The sequence below is a fragment of the Bicyclus anynana genome, chromosome 17 (genome assembly GCF_947172395.1).
Source record: "Bicyclus anynana chromosome 17, ilBicAnyn1.1, whole genome shotgun sequence".
NCBI lineage: Eukaryota > Metazoa > Arthropoda > Insecta > Lepidoptera > Nymphalidae > Bicyclus > Bicyclus anynana.
The window spans coordinates 8,996,642-9,014,065 of record NC_069099.1 but is presented as its reverse complement, the minus strand read 5'-3'; positions in this window follow the sequence as shown (position 1 = coordinate 9,014,065).

The following is a 17,424-nucleotide window of genomic DNA, read 5'->3' as shown; positions in this document are numbered from 1 at the left end:
TGCGTTGCATCGTCGCAACGGATCAACGCCTTGCCCGCAATACCTGCATTGCGTTGATCACAATGTCGCAAAGTAAGAGGACGACGCATGCACCTAGTCAGTCGCAAAAATGCATACAAAACCAATGAGCATTGTCTGTCGCCGGACGAAATGTCGAAGTAAATCTTTAATGTGGTAAATACTTTATACTAATATTATTAAGAGTAAAGTATTGTATTTTGTATGTAACAAATAAACTACAGGACCGATTTGAAATATACTTTCACCCATAGAAAGCAGCATTATCAGGGAGTAACATAGACTATGTTTTATATCCGTGTTTCCACGGGAATGGGAACAACAACAAAATATGTGGAAAACGGCGTAGGTAGCGTCGACACGCACTAATGGGGCATCGCTCTAAGTTAACAAGCATGTAAATAAATCGCTTTTGTCAGGAAATACGAAACATGACCAAGTGCCAGTGGTACGAGGAACCAGGCTATGACACATCTTGACGGATGAACAGAGATTTTTCTGCAATGACTCTCATTATATGTAAATTTTTGAATCACAACACCGGACGCTCTTTTTAGAAGCGACTGCGTTGGTTACTCAAAGGGTTCTTAGAATACCCTAAAAAGAGTTCTAACTAACTATGACTTTGAATTAACACTAAAACCATATGATTGCTCGTTAACGTCGGTTTAAAGTTTTTATAACATCCCTCGTGTATGTGTATGACTCACAAAATCGACAACTTATAACGACAACTTTTTTTTCTTGATTTCTAGAAGAAATATATTCAGTTCCCTTTCAATATTCAAATCCATTTTATTCAATAAAACATGAAAATTAATTTCTAATTTTGCATAATAATTTTAAATTAATGGTGTTAACTTCATTTTAAAGCTGTGTGTGGTACCTAACGCGCCTTTGCTAAGAAATCTGTCTAGTCCAATATATTTGTATTGTCACCACGTCGCAGTTTTATTTAGAAGTTTAGAAACTAAGTACAAAGCTACTTACAGCAATTCATTCTCAAGCCATTGTATCCTTTATCTTCTTTTACACTATAATAGGATTATATTGTCCAACCACAACAAACACGTTATAATGGTTGGAAATATGCTATTTACGTAAAACCAATGGACTATCAGCCTGAAATAGCCAGGCTTACCTCATTTTATGAAAGCTGAAATTTTGTCAGCCCATGAGTGAGTAGGAACGGTAGCCAATTACGGAGTTTCATCTGTAGTGACTTGGGAAGGTAGCTGGATTCAAGTGTTCAAACCCTCATATCTAAGTATAAAGCGTATTTCTTTTTGTATTTTCTACAGAGAAATCTATCCCCAGTAATCAGTTACTTAGCTTCCCGGAACCCTTCGTTTTAATAAGAAAATACTTCGAAGTAAATATCGTATTTTTTAAAAAGAATTTGAACTTGAGACCCTTGGGTCTCTAGCAAAAGGTTGTTAGGGAGTTAACGGTCCGGTGACTGGAGACATGATTCCTCATGATATCCAAAGTCCATAATAGGCTACCATACTTACTTAAGCCGATGGACGTCCACTGCAGGACTTAGTCTTTTGTAAGGAGTCTAAACATCACGATCCTGAGAGTCGACTGCATGCAACGAATCCGTGCGAGTCGCTTAATGTCGTCATTCCACCTGGTGAGACGACGATAATAATAATAATAAATAATCAAATTATAGTGAGGTAGGTCTGGCTATTGCATGCTTTCATTCTATGATAGAAAAGAAAGTCTGAATACTATTTCCAGAAACAACTCGTGCTCTATATAACGTACTCGGGTTACGCCTGTTTACGACATTGTTCATTATTGATCAAACGAGTATTTGCTCTGCGATATCTGTTTGATGTTTAATAAATGTTTACAAATACTTTAATGTATTGATAGTAATGTAAATATTATTGTGAATGAACGTAGCTCTACTGAGCCTTAGTCCACGCTTGATAAAACTTTAACAACTGAATGTAATAATACTATTGGCTATAGAATGATATTTAGTAGGTATATTTAGACTATCGATGTTTAAGTTGCTCATAAATAAACTTAATGTACGATTACTGCATGAAAATTTGTCAAGGACTTTCGGATATTCGCTTAAACATACAAAAAGAAGGTTCTCCAAAATCTCATAGATTTGTATATTTACCTACATAAAATAATTTGACAATTCGTTACGAGTATCTTTGTTTTGTATTGATTTTCATTGCCGTGTACATTTTATCTAAGGAAATCATAATTTAATACAAAATGACCAATTTTAATTAATTTTCAGCTTTCCTTTTGGTTTCTAAAATCGCCGTGTACCTACTCCAGAGTAAAAATATTTTAATTACTGAACTTGATATATTACTAATACTATTATTAGTAGTAAAACAGATAAACAAAATACAGAATTATCTATTCTTGTCTATCAGTCATACTTCTTTAAAGAAAGAAAAAAATAAATTAATTATAAGCATTCTCGACGCTCCCCACAGACAATACAAAAAAACCACTTCACATCGTGATCTCGGGGTATAAATACACCGAAAACGTTCCATTTATCATCTCCAAAACATTCTGATCCGCGGATTTATGAGATTTATTCCGTTTCAGGACAGTTTTGATAGCGCATAAAATACTGTGCAACTTCGTTTTTTAAAAGGCGTGTAAATAAATGAGTTTTTATACGTATTTATGGCCAAACCTCGTGTGTGGAAGAGCAGGTTACCTACTCATATGTGGGGAGGTTTCACATTTGTTTTTATGACGCAAAAAGTAAGCATTTAATGGTTGTTCTGACGTTACAAATGAGTGTGGGTGGTACTAATCACTTAACTTCAGTAACCTTTGTAGTTTCTACGATTATAAATATAGTTCATGGAAATTAAATACGTCATTGATTTATATGGCATCTATACTATACATAAAAACGAAATCTTTCGTCTGTCTGTCTGTCTGTCTACCTGTTCGCGATAAACTGTAAAACTAGAGTAACTTAACGTAACTGGGCTTAAACATTTCAACTTGCCTAAAATTATAAATTTAGATTTATTAGGATTTAGATTCAGGGAATTGATATCTGATTAATTAGCTATGTTTTTAGGTCCTGGCGGATTTTAACTTCCGCCTCAGGTGTATTTTGAGGCCGAAATGAGTAATATAGCTGAACATCATCGGCATAAAAATGGTAATTGCAGTTATTAATACATCTGACCATATCTATTGAGAATAGAGCAAAGAGGATCGGGCTGAGTATTGAGCCTGTGGAACACTTCTGAGAACCGGTAGAGTAGTAGAGATTAATTGTCTACCATCTGTTTGATCAACTTGGACAAATAGACTACGATTTGAGAAATAACTTAAACCATTTTACGGTACTATGTGAAAATCCATAATATGTCCATTTATTTATATTTTAAAGGTATTAAAGGTAATATATCTATTTTGTCGTAAAAAATTTTTCGTAGGACAAATGCTTACATCCATTGCACTCCTCCTCTGGTGGACGAAGTCGCGGACGTATTCTACTAAAAAAAATATGACCGCTGACGTCATAGCAGAGTAATAAAATAATGAAATGGAAGTGATAACGGCGCCAAAGAGTGAAAACAACTGAAAGAGTAGGTTTTATTTTCACTGGCCGCGTTCACTTGTTCGGAATGAATGGATTTGAGTTCTGAAATATTATCACCCAAGTATAAACTTGTGAAACTTTAATAATGAATTTAGATGAAGGCAAAGATTAATTAGTAGACGCCCGTGAATTTGTCTGTAAATCCCTTGCTCTTCGAATTTAAAACAATGGACTTTAATTTTGGACGTAGTAGCCTACGTTACTCCTCATGAGTCTGGTCTAACAAAAAAAAATACAATTCCACTAGTAATTCCAGAGATTTGCGCGTTTAAACAAACATACCAACAATATACTGACTCTACTTATTATTAAGATATTATTACTGACTCTACTTTAAAATATCAACATCATAATCATTACCATAAAGGAGGGTTTTGTAGCATATACCCACCACGGAATCAGAAATGAGGAGATCCGCAGAAGAACCAAAGTCACCGACATAGCTCAACGAGTTACGAAACTGAAGTGGCAATGGGCGGGGCACGTAGTGCGAAGAGCCGATGGACGTTGGGGTCCCAAAGTGCTGGAATGGCGACCCCGCACTAGTAAGCGCAGTGTTGGCCGATCCCCCACCAGGTGGACTGACGACATCAAGCGAGCATCCATCAATCGCAGGGATTCGCTGGATGCAGGTGACTCAGTATCGTGATGTTTGGAAGTCCCTACAAAAGGCCTATGTCCTGCAGTGGACGTCCATCAGCTGATATGATGATGATGATGATGATGACCCACCACGGTGATGTGGTACGGGTTGGCAGGTTATATTCATATTATTATTTGGTAAAGTAACTACCATGTTGGTCCAGTATTTAAGTTATTCGACTGCAGACCATGAGGTACAATGTTCGAGATCAACAAAAAAAAATATTATTATTCCTGCCTCTAAAACACATAAGTATCCAAATAATTTTATATCTACATCGATCAATAAAATAAATAATAGTTTCAGCTATAAAAAATACCCATAAAAAGATAAGACAATATAGGTAATATTGTCAACTTTCCCCGAAGCCAAATTAAGTCAAACTCATATAAAGCCCGCAATCTTTATGAGTGCAACTCAAATCGGATCAAATTACTTCCACTCGGAATATACACGAGAGTTCGCGTGTGGAACGATCCCAAAAACGATCCCGGGCAGAGACCCGTGGCCAGTGGACGTCATCTCGAGGGAGCCTCGGAACATCTTTGGATTAGGTCACGCAATGAAGATACTCGCAATACAACATGGCTACCATTATTTTTAGACAAGGAGTTGAAAAGTTGTTAGTGGTACGATCCCGTGAAATACTGTATATATATATATATATATACTATCTACTAATAGAAATATCAGTAACCTGGTTCTACTTTGTTGTGATGGACCTACCAATGCAACAGAACAATGCAGAAAACATTTACCTAGTCGAGTTAATACGTCAGTTGACTATTTGTAAAGATTCTATCACCGGTTCGGATAGCAGGTTCTGCTGAGAAGAAACCGGCAAGAAACTGAGCCTACTTGAAATAAATGATTTTCTTTTTGTCCATTAACGAGATAATATATCACACTACAACTTTAAAATTGGGATTTGTAAAAACAGGAAAAATATTCCGTTTCCCTTCTTTTCTAGAACTTCCATTGCGTACGCTACTTTTCATTTAATATTAGGCAAAATTCATGTATGGCAGAATTTAAATGTTTTCAAGGGTTTCCATGCGGACGACGACGAGGGCTAGTCATATGTCGTACAACAGAAACTGCTATTTAAATAATTATAATTCACTCGTTCTATACTAGGAATAAAATCCTCATACCTATTATTTTTAAAATATCAGTGCCAAGAAATTATATAAGAACTATATGAATACTTTATGTAGAAACATGACAGGTGTGATTTCTATAGATTTTTCCCCATCCATAAGTAAACAATCATTGTTGTTTTCAATATGGTATTACTCTTACATCTATATACCACTCTACCTATTTCTTCATAATAATAAATTGAAACTATTCTATTTTTGAATATATTTTTATATTAGATGCAGTTGTTAGCTAACGGTTCCATCGGCTCTGCTCCAAGACGTATGTAGAGATTTTGGGCGACACATAAAATTTAATTTCGATAACAGTTTATTTCCAAGTATTTTTTATACAAATACACCATAAATAGTGCATGTATCCGTAGTCCACAAGGGTTCCCCTTATAGTTTCGCCATGTCCGTCTGTTTTAAAGTAATTCTGGTACTTAAAACCAAAACACCTACAATTAAAAGAAACGTAAAGAATATTCTACAAAAAAAATCAGCAAACAATTTACACGTTAAAAATAAGCTTGTAATAAAGTAGTTTTGTAGCACAAATTCCTACCAAGTATTATCCGACTACTTAATCTACCGCCAATTCCGAGTAATATACGATCGCGTGAGATAACACCATTTCTCCATTCTTGCACTTGCAATGTAGGGGTCATCCCAAAATTGCAAGTTAATCGCCGTATATTACGTCCATAAATCATTAAGGTCTTAGTTACCCGCAAGTGAGTCGTGAGATAAATAAGAGGTAAAGGAAATTAAATTGCACTTTATCAGCTACGTGCAGGGTGAATCATTTTCGATCATTTATAATAACTTACTGTCAGAAATCAGCAGAAACTAGAATGGAGTAAAAACGAGAATATTTTTGACTTTATCCTTGACTTGGTATGGACCCTAGAATTCTTATAAAACCTTACAATAAACGCCCACTTTTAAAACAAATTTTCGTACATGAAATTTCCCCTTTTTTTTCTATGGTATTTCCTACAATTCGTACCCCCGCATTAAAGCAACGTTTTTATTCTCTAGTAAGACAACAAAACAACAATCAATTTTTGAAGAGTTTTCTTATGGACATAATATAACAATTATACTAATGAATATATGTAGAGTTAAATATTTATTGATAGAAACTTTACATGTATATTCTGTGGTCAGCCTAAGAAACTAAGTAAAAAGATACTGAATGTATATCAAATATTAATTTTAGTAAGATAGGCTAAAGGAGTAAAAATTGGTATCTATCTAACTATTAGTGACTATAGCTTGGCGACATCGTTCGTAACACTCCGGATGAGGCCGGGGGGGGGCGTGTAGCGATGACTGAAAACCCCACGAAGTCACACCCGCGCAGTCTTTCCCCCTGTCGCCCGCATATTATACAGCATTTTGTTACACTGACGTCTTTTCTACGCACATACACGAGAAAGCTAATTTTTCGTTGACTGTAACACGTGATATAGGAAGCACGTGTTTAGTTACTACGATCGATATAACTGAAATAGAGCATTTATAATAACCCGTAATCCGTACATGTTGATTCATTTATTATTTATAGATACGTTGTATGGCGGTGGAATTTGTTTTGGCGTCTGAAATATGTATTTTTAAATTTAACAAACTAATATATTATATTTAAGCTTACTTTTCCATATAAAGTTTGATGCCAAATCAATGAATTCAATCTTCTTCTTGATTGTTTAATCCAAAGTTTTATCTTCACGTATAGTATAAAATATAGATGGAACAATAAATCTACAGTTTATTTATTGACTATTAAAACGAATTGGACTTTCTGATCGACTAGAATTTCTGATCTATTTCAGTTAAAAATACCTTGAGTTGAAATTGTTACTAAACAAACTAAAGTTTTATTAATTATTAATTCTAAAGTCTACTTGTCGGTAACCTCAACCACCGTCTGGCTATTTCAACGGCTTACTAAAAATTCAAAGTTACTAAACTTCAGCTCTCCAATATTTCAATATCGCTTCCCGCAAGTCTGCCAAGATCTGAAAATAAAATCTTAACCAAGCCAACTTCATAAAATCTTCAGTGACTGACCATCACTATCATTATCAACCCATATTCGGCTCACTTCTGAGCTCTAGTCTCCTTTTGGAATGTGAGGGATGCACAATGCGGATTGGCAGACTTCACACACGCAGAGAATTAAGAAAATAGATATGCAGATTTTCTCACCTTTTCCTTAAGCGTTTGAGACACGTGATATTTAATTTCTTAAAATGCACACAACTGAAAAGTTGGAGGTGTATACCCTGGACCAGATTCGAACCTAGGTACGCCCTACGGAATCGGAGGCAGAGGTCATATCCACAGGGGTCATATGACGGCTCAAGTGACTGATACGGAGCACTAAATGTGGCTGATGAGTCACTAAATAAATATATCGAAAGCAACCGTGAGTTGCTAAGTTTAGCATATTCGCATAATAAAATTCCAGTGTGAATACGTCGCATGCGCACACTAGCGTCAAGGGGCGGTCACGTGATCGCCTGAAGAGTTTTCCACCGGCTCTGAGTCAGAGTGTTTGGTACAAGCTGTAAGCTTTCAGAGATTTCTATCTATTTATATGTTTTGTGCAAGTACGAACTAAATGTCTGCACTTTGAATTAAGTTACCAAAATTTCAATTTAGGTGATAAACAAGACCAGCTAAGCAATTCGTGTGGTTTTTCCAGTGTCTGTGTGTATTTATATTTATACATTATATAAGTATGTATTTTTATTTAGTATATAAATGTATATTCATATTATAATATTAACTATCTTAGTGCCCATGACACAAGCTGTATGCTTATAAACAAAAAAAAATGTTGTTTTTTTGCCTATGTATTCGTACTAATCTCTGAAACTTATGTCTTCTCAAAAATCAAATGTTTATATTGGTTCTAGTAATCAATTGAAAGTTATCTTGAATCTTACTTTTTTAACTAAATAAAGAGTTTTTTGATCCAAAATGCACGGAAGGGATCAATTATAGCTAAATTGTACTCGCACTGAAAGTTAAAACAAAAATTGAACTCTGTCTCTTACTAATAAAATTAATTGTTATTAAAATGCCTGTATTTTTCAAATGATATATTATTTTTTTAAATAATTTTTATCTACAAAAACATTACAACTTTACAAAGAGATCTAGAAAAAGTCTATTTAAATAAGCACTTTTATGAATTCACCGAAACACATTAATAATTATTTTATCTGTTTGTATTATTTCATCTGTGGCATTTTCAAATCATACTGCGCAAGTATGTCGATTGGAGAGTTCTATATTTAGTTCTGACTCAAAGTTTGTCAAAGGCCCTTTCATTAGTAGGTTAGTACTATGTTCTATAGCGTCGCTCGGAGGCACGTTGTCTCTCGCCACTTAGACCCACTCCTACAACTGAAGCCTTGAACTCTCCTCGTGGAAATTACTACTAGACTTTCAAATACCGACATATAATAGACACGTTGTAATTACGTGCCTGAATTAGTAACCGCTTGTTGTGTAGGTAAATGCTTTTCAGACGGTTTCGTTACAAAGCTTTTTTTGAATTGACTCTTGACCTATATTTAGCTGACACAATTTCTTTAGTGCGGTAATTATGTTAGGTAATTTAGTCTTAACTATTTTATTTCTACATTTCTCTTTTTAGGGTTCCGTAACCAAATGATAAAACGGGACCCTATTACTAAGTCTTCGCTGTCCGTCCGTCTGTCAAAAGGGTGTCTCATAAACGATGATAGTTAGTCAGTTGAAATTTTCAGATGATATATATCTGTTAGTGATAAAACAACGAATATTAAGAAAATAGAATAAATATTTTATACATACAATATACGTGTTTTTGCTGTTTTTCTAGATCTACCGTTTTATGTGCTACAATCGTAAAGTATTGGAGAAGGGATTTTCCATTTCGTAAAGGAGATGGTCCATTTCAGGTCCACTCTTGTACCCCGTATCATTAAAATTTAAAAAATACAAGGATCTTATTAAAAATTATCAAAGTGAATAAATGTAACTAAATAAAAAGAAATAAATAAAATTAAAACCCAAGTTTTTGAGTTATACCAAGATGGCGCCCTTAAAGCAACTTTGATGTGACAATTGACAGCAAATGTCAAATCGATTACTGCATTGAAAACGTCATCAATTTGCATTTCTTGGGAGATATTGAATATTATTTCGAAAGAATTAAAGTAAATTCATAGATTTGTATAATCAAAAATAGTTAAAAAAAATATTTTCTTTTATTTTCGCTAGGTTACAATGACTGGACCTGGGCTCCATACATTTTTGGACCATCTCCTTTGTATAGGTATATTGTGCTTACCCTAGCTAAAAACCTTGTGTACACTGATTCACAAAATGTTATCAATAGCATCAATGTCACGACGCCAATGTATTGAAACCATAAATTATAAGGACGTGCGAAATTTTCCTACCGAAGTTTCCGTAAGAACATTTTAATCTATCCACGACGATCGTAATGTCTTTGTGTACTTAAATAAATTACTTGCATAAATCATATCTTAAGAGTGACGAACACTCGCGTCTTGTTCTTGTAAAAACAAATAAACAGCATCCGATCTAATTTCTAAAGCAATTAGGTGCATTTTCGTTTGTAGACGATATTATAAAGAAAATTTAAGCAAACTGAACTGTATTTAAAAGGTGTCAAAGTTGATATTTGTTTATAGTGTAATATAAAAACAGCCTCTTATCTGCAGGGAGAAAAGGAAAAATTTGGAGTACAGTTGATTCAAAATCGGTGGCCGTTTAACCTTTAAATGATTATCATTAAATTGAATCACTGAGCCGTTGTAGTCGAGTGGGTATGAAGGCGAAATCAATAACCCGCTGACCCGGATTGAAAGCTAGGCTTTCGATGAAATTGTAATATTTAGATTTAATTGAAAAACTGGATACGACTGAGATTTTATGATACATACAAACAATTCTTGAGTAAGTTTTTTTTGTAGTAAATAAGTTTTAAATTAATATGCCTTCGTTGTCATTACAGAGTTATACACTATCATAAATCCACATAAGAACAACATCGTCATCATCGGCTCACTGCTGAGCTAGAGTCTCGTCTCAGAATGTCCACCACGCTGGCCCAATGCGGATTGGCAGACTTCACACACGTAGAGAATTAAGAAAATTCTTTGATATGCAGGTTTCCTCACGATGTTTTTCCTTCACCGCTTCAGACACGTGATATTTAACTTCTTAAAATGCACACAACTGAAAAGTTGGAGGTGCATGCCACGGATCGGATTCAAACCCACACCCTCCGGAATCAGATGCAAAAGTCATATCCTTAGGTCTTTATAATACATCTGTTTTTAAATACGGCTAAACCACAATAGCAAATCTTATTTAAACCAAATACGGTTAAATTTATGAGGTATCTAGACTAACTAATCTTTCTACACAGTGCGACGCCATTTTCTTTGAATGATATTAAAATTACTGACCGTGTCGTACTGACTCGAGAATGTATTCGTTTTTCAATTTTGTATTTGGAGCGACTACGACACCGTCGTGCATATTATACACGCTATCTGCATATTATTATTGATTAATCTGTGGGTCACTTAAATGTATTCAGTAAAGATAAAGAAAAAAATGCCTGACACAAAAACGGGAAATGACAAAATCCCATTACGAACCCAAAGTACCTTATATAATATGCAAGACATTGTTAATACCCTTAACTTCAGATGTAAGAGGCGTTCAGTGCGAATTGGAAAGTTTATCGATATCGAGCAAGCTGCGTCTTCCCAGGGAAGTTCATAAAACATTCCTGGATGATTTACTCGCCGTTATCGTGCGTCCATTAAGATTAGGTATTCATGATGAACACCTGATGCTTGAAACATTTGGAAATATTGCTTAAATAGGGTAGATTGAGGATTTCCTATACTTTGATTTTAACTTTTGGAATTATTTAAATCTTTTAATACCAAACTACCTAGTGCTAGTTACCACCCTGCCGGCAAAGACGTACCGCCAAGCGATTTAGCGTTCTGGTACGATACCGTGTAGAAACCGAAAGGGGTGTGGATTTTCATCCTCCTACTAACAAGTTAGCGCGCTTCCATCTTAGACTGCTTCATCACTTACCATCAGGTGAGATTGTAGTCAAGGGTTAACTTGTAAAAGAATAAAAAAAAAAGAATTGATACTTCAGTGGCTATGACCTCTGCCTCCGATTCCGGAGGGTGTGGGTTCGAATCCGGTCCGCGGGGCATGCACCTCCAAACTTTTCAGTTGTGTGCGTTTTAAGAAATTAAATATCACATGTCTCAGAACGGGAGAGGAAAATCATCGTGAGGAAACCTGCATACCAGAGAATTTCCTTAATTCTCTGCGTGTGTGAAGTCTGCCAATCCACATTGCCACATGCATAACTCCCTCTCATTCTGAGAAGAGACTCTAGATCAGTAATAAAGTAAAAAAAGAAAAAATAAAAAAGAAAAGAAAAAGAAAATGAGCCGAATATAGGTTGCTAATGATGATAATGACGAATAAAATTGAAAAGCAAACATTGTTAATACAAACAGACTACAGTACCTGATTGTATATGCAATTGTTGGGATGAATCTCTTTACAAGATGTTAAAGAGCGACCTCGAATTACGATTGTTACCATCATTATAAGCTGGTAGACGTCCACTGCTGAAAATAGCCTGTATTAAGAACTTGCAACCCTACAGCAAGAAAACGTGACGTTTTCAAGTTATCGATCGGATCTGTCATTCCCCTATTTGTTTAGTTTTTGAAGCGTTAGCATTTCTAGAAAGAAAATCGACGTACCGCATGGCTACACAACTTATTACACACATACCATGATAGTAACAACCACAAACAAAAGAATATAAAAATTAAATTCACAAAGGCTTTATCACTAATTGTGATATTAGTTAATGTTCCCGCGAAAGGCTCGCAATTATGAATCTCCAGATTATGTAGGATGGAACACTTGGCCGCTTTTTATTAAATACAAATTGTTATAATACTCTTGGCCACTTACAGCTAACAAGATGAAGTACGCAGTTCGTTACGTAAGTATTATTATAGATGGCCTCGCGTTGTAAGGGTTTTGTATAATCTCATTTCCTCACCCCATTATTGCTATAATAATGTAGACATTTCTTATATACTTTTATAGCACTATATTGTAACTAAGCAGAATATTGTAGTGGCGTGATCGAATTAGAAATGAGGAGATCCGCAGATGAACCAAAGTCACTGACATAGCTCGGCGAGTCGCGAAGCTGAAGTGGCAATGCCCATTACCATATGGTTAGAAGAGCCAATGGACGTTGAGGTCTCGAGGTGCTGGAATGGCGACCCCGCACCTAAAGGCGCAGTGTTGGTCGACCCCCCACTAGGTGGACCGAGGACATCATGCAGATTGCAGGAAACCGCTGGGTGCTGGCGGCTCGAGACCGTTGTGCTTGAAGATCCATGAAAGAGGTCTATGTCCAGCAGTGGACGTTCATCGGCTGATAATGATGATATTGTAGCTGCCGACTAGTGTGTTGAGTATGATATACGTTTCTTTCATGATACTTCACATTATCTGAAAATTTAATTACCCCCACAATAGACTTAACATGCATGCCAGACATGGACTGCATTATATTTTGATGTATTCAGCAAATAAAGAATTTGAATTTGAACACGTGTGATTTAGATCATGTTTGATGATTTAGGTCATGGTAATGCATTTTAGTAATTTCCTTGATGGATATACCTGCGTGCTCTGTTACTACTAGAAGCACTAAACGTAGATCACACATGTCACCTATCTATAGCAATAGTATTAGGTATTAAATTAGCCAACTTATGAACCTAAACGGTCCAAAAAATAAATTCAGGCTGAGGTCTGAGTCTTGATAAGCTATTATTCATTCTGCGTTATCCTAGCTATTGGATTGCATAGCAATCCCTGGATCTAAATGCCAAAGTCGCCCCAAAAAGCGCTGGCTTAAGAGCCAGCAAACTTTAGAAGTCGAACGCCCAAGATCGGGCCAACTGGGCAAGATTATGCCGGAAAGCGGATCCCGAGTAGTGGTGCCACGCTATGAAGATAAAGAAGAAGAAGACGTTCTCCTAGCTATCGGACCCAATACCCCTTTTGACAATGCAGTCTACAGCAAATATGGCTAAACAATCTCTTCAACAATATTACTTTATCCTTATTATAGTCTTATGTAAAAAATCATTAAACATTTTACTTGTCGAGAGAGTAAAGCGGCTACCCTCATTTTAAGGAGTATTTGAAAAGTGCAAATATTTTACAACAATACCCACCACTTGCTAACTCCATGTAATCGAGATAAAAGAGATTCCCCCTTGTATCTTAGATACGCCCTCGTAAAAATGTTCTCACCCATTCGTTTTCCTATAACGGTGTAGCAGTTAGGGGTATCTTTATAGAAAAAGTTTTAAGTTCCAAACGTATTTAATGTATGTTTTGAAGTAGAGGTGGTCAGGAAGAAAAGTTATAGCTTGTGATGACCCTAAATATGAGAATAGTAGAACATTGTCAGAATTTTATTTATCGTGGGTGTTTTCCATGATACTGAAATAGTAAAAAGGCTATAAAGAGACTGACTAGTTACTAACACATCAAGGGTTTTTAATCATGAAGATGTTCATGCAACGTGGCATAAACTAAACTAACCAGCGAACTGGGGTTCGATTCCGCTATTTGATACTCGTCGTTGTAATGTTCGCCTATATCACGTTTTCGAACTTGAACTATGTTTCTATGGGGTGCCGAAATTAAAATGACACTAACAACGAAGTTTCTATGGAAACCAACGATACACTGCACATATTTTTACAGAATGCGGGGGCTGTATTTCAATATATTTGAATGATACATGAGACTGAATGTAACTTTAGTGAAATACTAACACCAACAAGAAATAATAAGGTTATAAGTTCTTAAACGATTAAGTCGCTATTGACGGCATTACGGTTTTAAGTAATGCCGTTTAGAGACTCTTAGGTTCCTATTTTTATCTAAATAAATGTATTCAGAGAAAATGCCCTATATAAATGTGTTGGACGTGTTTAACTTAGATAAAATGCTTGTATAAACTATATATAATATTCAATCCTAAAACCCATTTTCGAATAAAATTTTGATTAAAATATTTCTTTTTCACATCTTTACAACACGTACATTTAAAAATCTCATTCAAAATATACGGCAATGTTATTCATTTTGTTGTAACACCTGAAAACATACCGTATTGATAAGACTGCGGGAACGAGAGAAAATGATAAACAAAAATAAACCTTAATAGAAACAAAATAAGCTCTTTTTACCATAACACATATCTATATAAAAGTTTTATAATAAACTAACATGTATCTCGCGTCTTCTAAGTACATATCGACTTTTCAACATTCTTTATAAAATACAGTAGAGGCTGTGGCGACTATATCTTCCAACAAGCCGACTAGTTAAATATAAAAGTAATTTAACTTTCGGAATATAATTACATATTTTGTATTTTTTTAAGAACGTTAACCATTTTTTTTTAACTTTTCATTGCAACTAACCAAAAAACTTGTGAACTAGGAGTAACTAGGCGTGTGTCCAAAAATAGTCCTGTGTGCGGGGCACCGAACCCAATACCTTATAGAGGCACCTTAATCGTGGATCCATTGGGGCTTATATTAATACTAATCCCATATTCATTACACTATAGAATTTAATCTCCGTCCAATCTTAACGAAATCATACTTAGTTATCTAGTTATGAAGGTGACATTATTTTTGTTTTACAATATAGTTTCAGATTTCGTCTATAACTTATTGGCTTTAAAAATAGGGATAGGGTATAAATTTTATTGGCCGCTCTCCATTTTTGGTTTTGATATTCAGTTTATTTTATGTAGATTAATAAACTTCAGTTTCTGGATGTTTTATTACTTTGTTTTTTTGCTATTCGAGACGACGAGATCAATCTAACAAACTGACGATTATCACACTAATATTATAAATGAGAAAGTTTGTGTGTGATCCAGGTTATTTTTTATGACTTAAATAAATCACTTCAAACAATACAATATTGATCTGTAGATACAACTTTTCGTTTAAAAGATTTTTATAAATTAATCACAGTGATTTATACTTAACTTTTTCCCTGTTCAACTACTTTTGCGCTGTTAAAACTAAGCAATAGTTCCTATCGTAGCTTACGTTATCAACCCATATACTCACTGCTGAGCTCGAGCTTCCTCTAAGAATGAGAGGGGTTAGGCCAATAGTCCACCACGCTGGTCCAATGCGCATTGGAAGACTTCACACACGCAGAGAATTAAGAAATTCTCTGGTATGCAGGTTTCCTCACGATGTTTTCCTTCACCGTTTGAGACACGTGATATTTAATTTCTTAAAATGCACACAACTGAAAAGTTGGAGGTGCAAGCCCCGTACCGGATTCAAACCCACACCCTCCGGAAGCGGAGGCAGAGGTCATATCCACTGGGCTATCACGACTCTCCATCGTATCGTAGCTTAGTTCAGATCAATAAACTGTGCACGTAGACGCACAGGGGCGGTTAATGATGTTGTAGCACATGTGCTCCAACATGGCGTCTACGCGCCGGTGATATGTTGCTTCGCTGCGTTATTGGAAATTAGCTTTATTAATTACGCATTCTACTGACGAGTACAACCGGTACGTATGCTCAAATTATAGCGAAATTGTAACATGATCATCAAATGTATACTAATATTATAATGGGGAAAGATTTGTATTTTTGTATGAAACTCATAAACTACTGGAACGATTTCAAAAATTCTTTCATTACTAGAAAGCTGGGAAAAATTCTTTCATCAGTAGAAAAGTGGGAGTGGCTAGTTACGACCCTACCGACAAAGACGTACCGCCAAGCCATTTAGCGTTCCGGATGATTTCGTGTAGAAACCGAAAGGGGTGTGGATTTTCATCCTCCTCCTAACAAGTCAGCCCGCTTCCATCTTAGATTGTATAATCACTTACCATCAGGTGAGATTGTAGTCAAGGGCTAACTTGTAACGAATAAAAGAATAAAAAAAGCTACATTATCAAAGAATAACATAGGCTATATTTATCCCCGTATTCCTACAAAAATGAAAAGTATGCGGGTGTTCTGCTAGTCTATTATAATACTAGCTGACCAAACACAAGTTTTTGGCCATATATTTTAAAAATCATTATAGCTTTAGTTCTCAAAAGTTGACGACTTGTTGAAAAATTTACAATTCAAATTAAACAGGCAATACACTCATATAACCTTGTGTAATGATAAGTTTAATAAGTCCCAACCAGGTGGACTGACGACATCAAACGAGTCGCAGGGATTCGCTGGATGCAGGTGGCTCAGTATCGTGATGTTTGGAAGTCCCTACAAAAGGCCTATGTCCTGCATTGGCCATCCATCGGCTGATATGATGATGAATAATGATGATAATAAGTTTAATAAAGCTTGTTTCTTTTAACATAGCTTATAATTTAATCACGTAGAATAGTTGTGTAATTCATAAAGATAAAACATTCAATGTGTCGTGTTGCCTCACGATAACTCGCTTTAAACTAAAGCAGTAATCACAAAACTTTTCGATTAAATAACACAATTAATCACCATATAACACTTTAAAACACACATTACATTCGGGGATATTAAAACACAAATAAATAGTCAAAAGGGGCGAAACGTTGGCACAACAACGCGTCGTCGAAGTCCAGGGTGACCTCACGCTCCCTGCACATAAATATCCCGTTAAGTACCTCGTTGATTCAGTGGTTAGCCTACATTATTTTGGATCACGAGGTCTTAAGTACAAATCCTGGGCCGAACTATGAAATAAAGACTTATTTCTTCTAAGAAAATGGTTTCTTAGCCCGGAATTGATAAGTTAGCACAAGAAGCCACCCCGGTCAATATCATTATCATCTGAGTGGTCGTTAAAAAAATA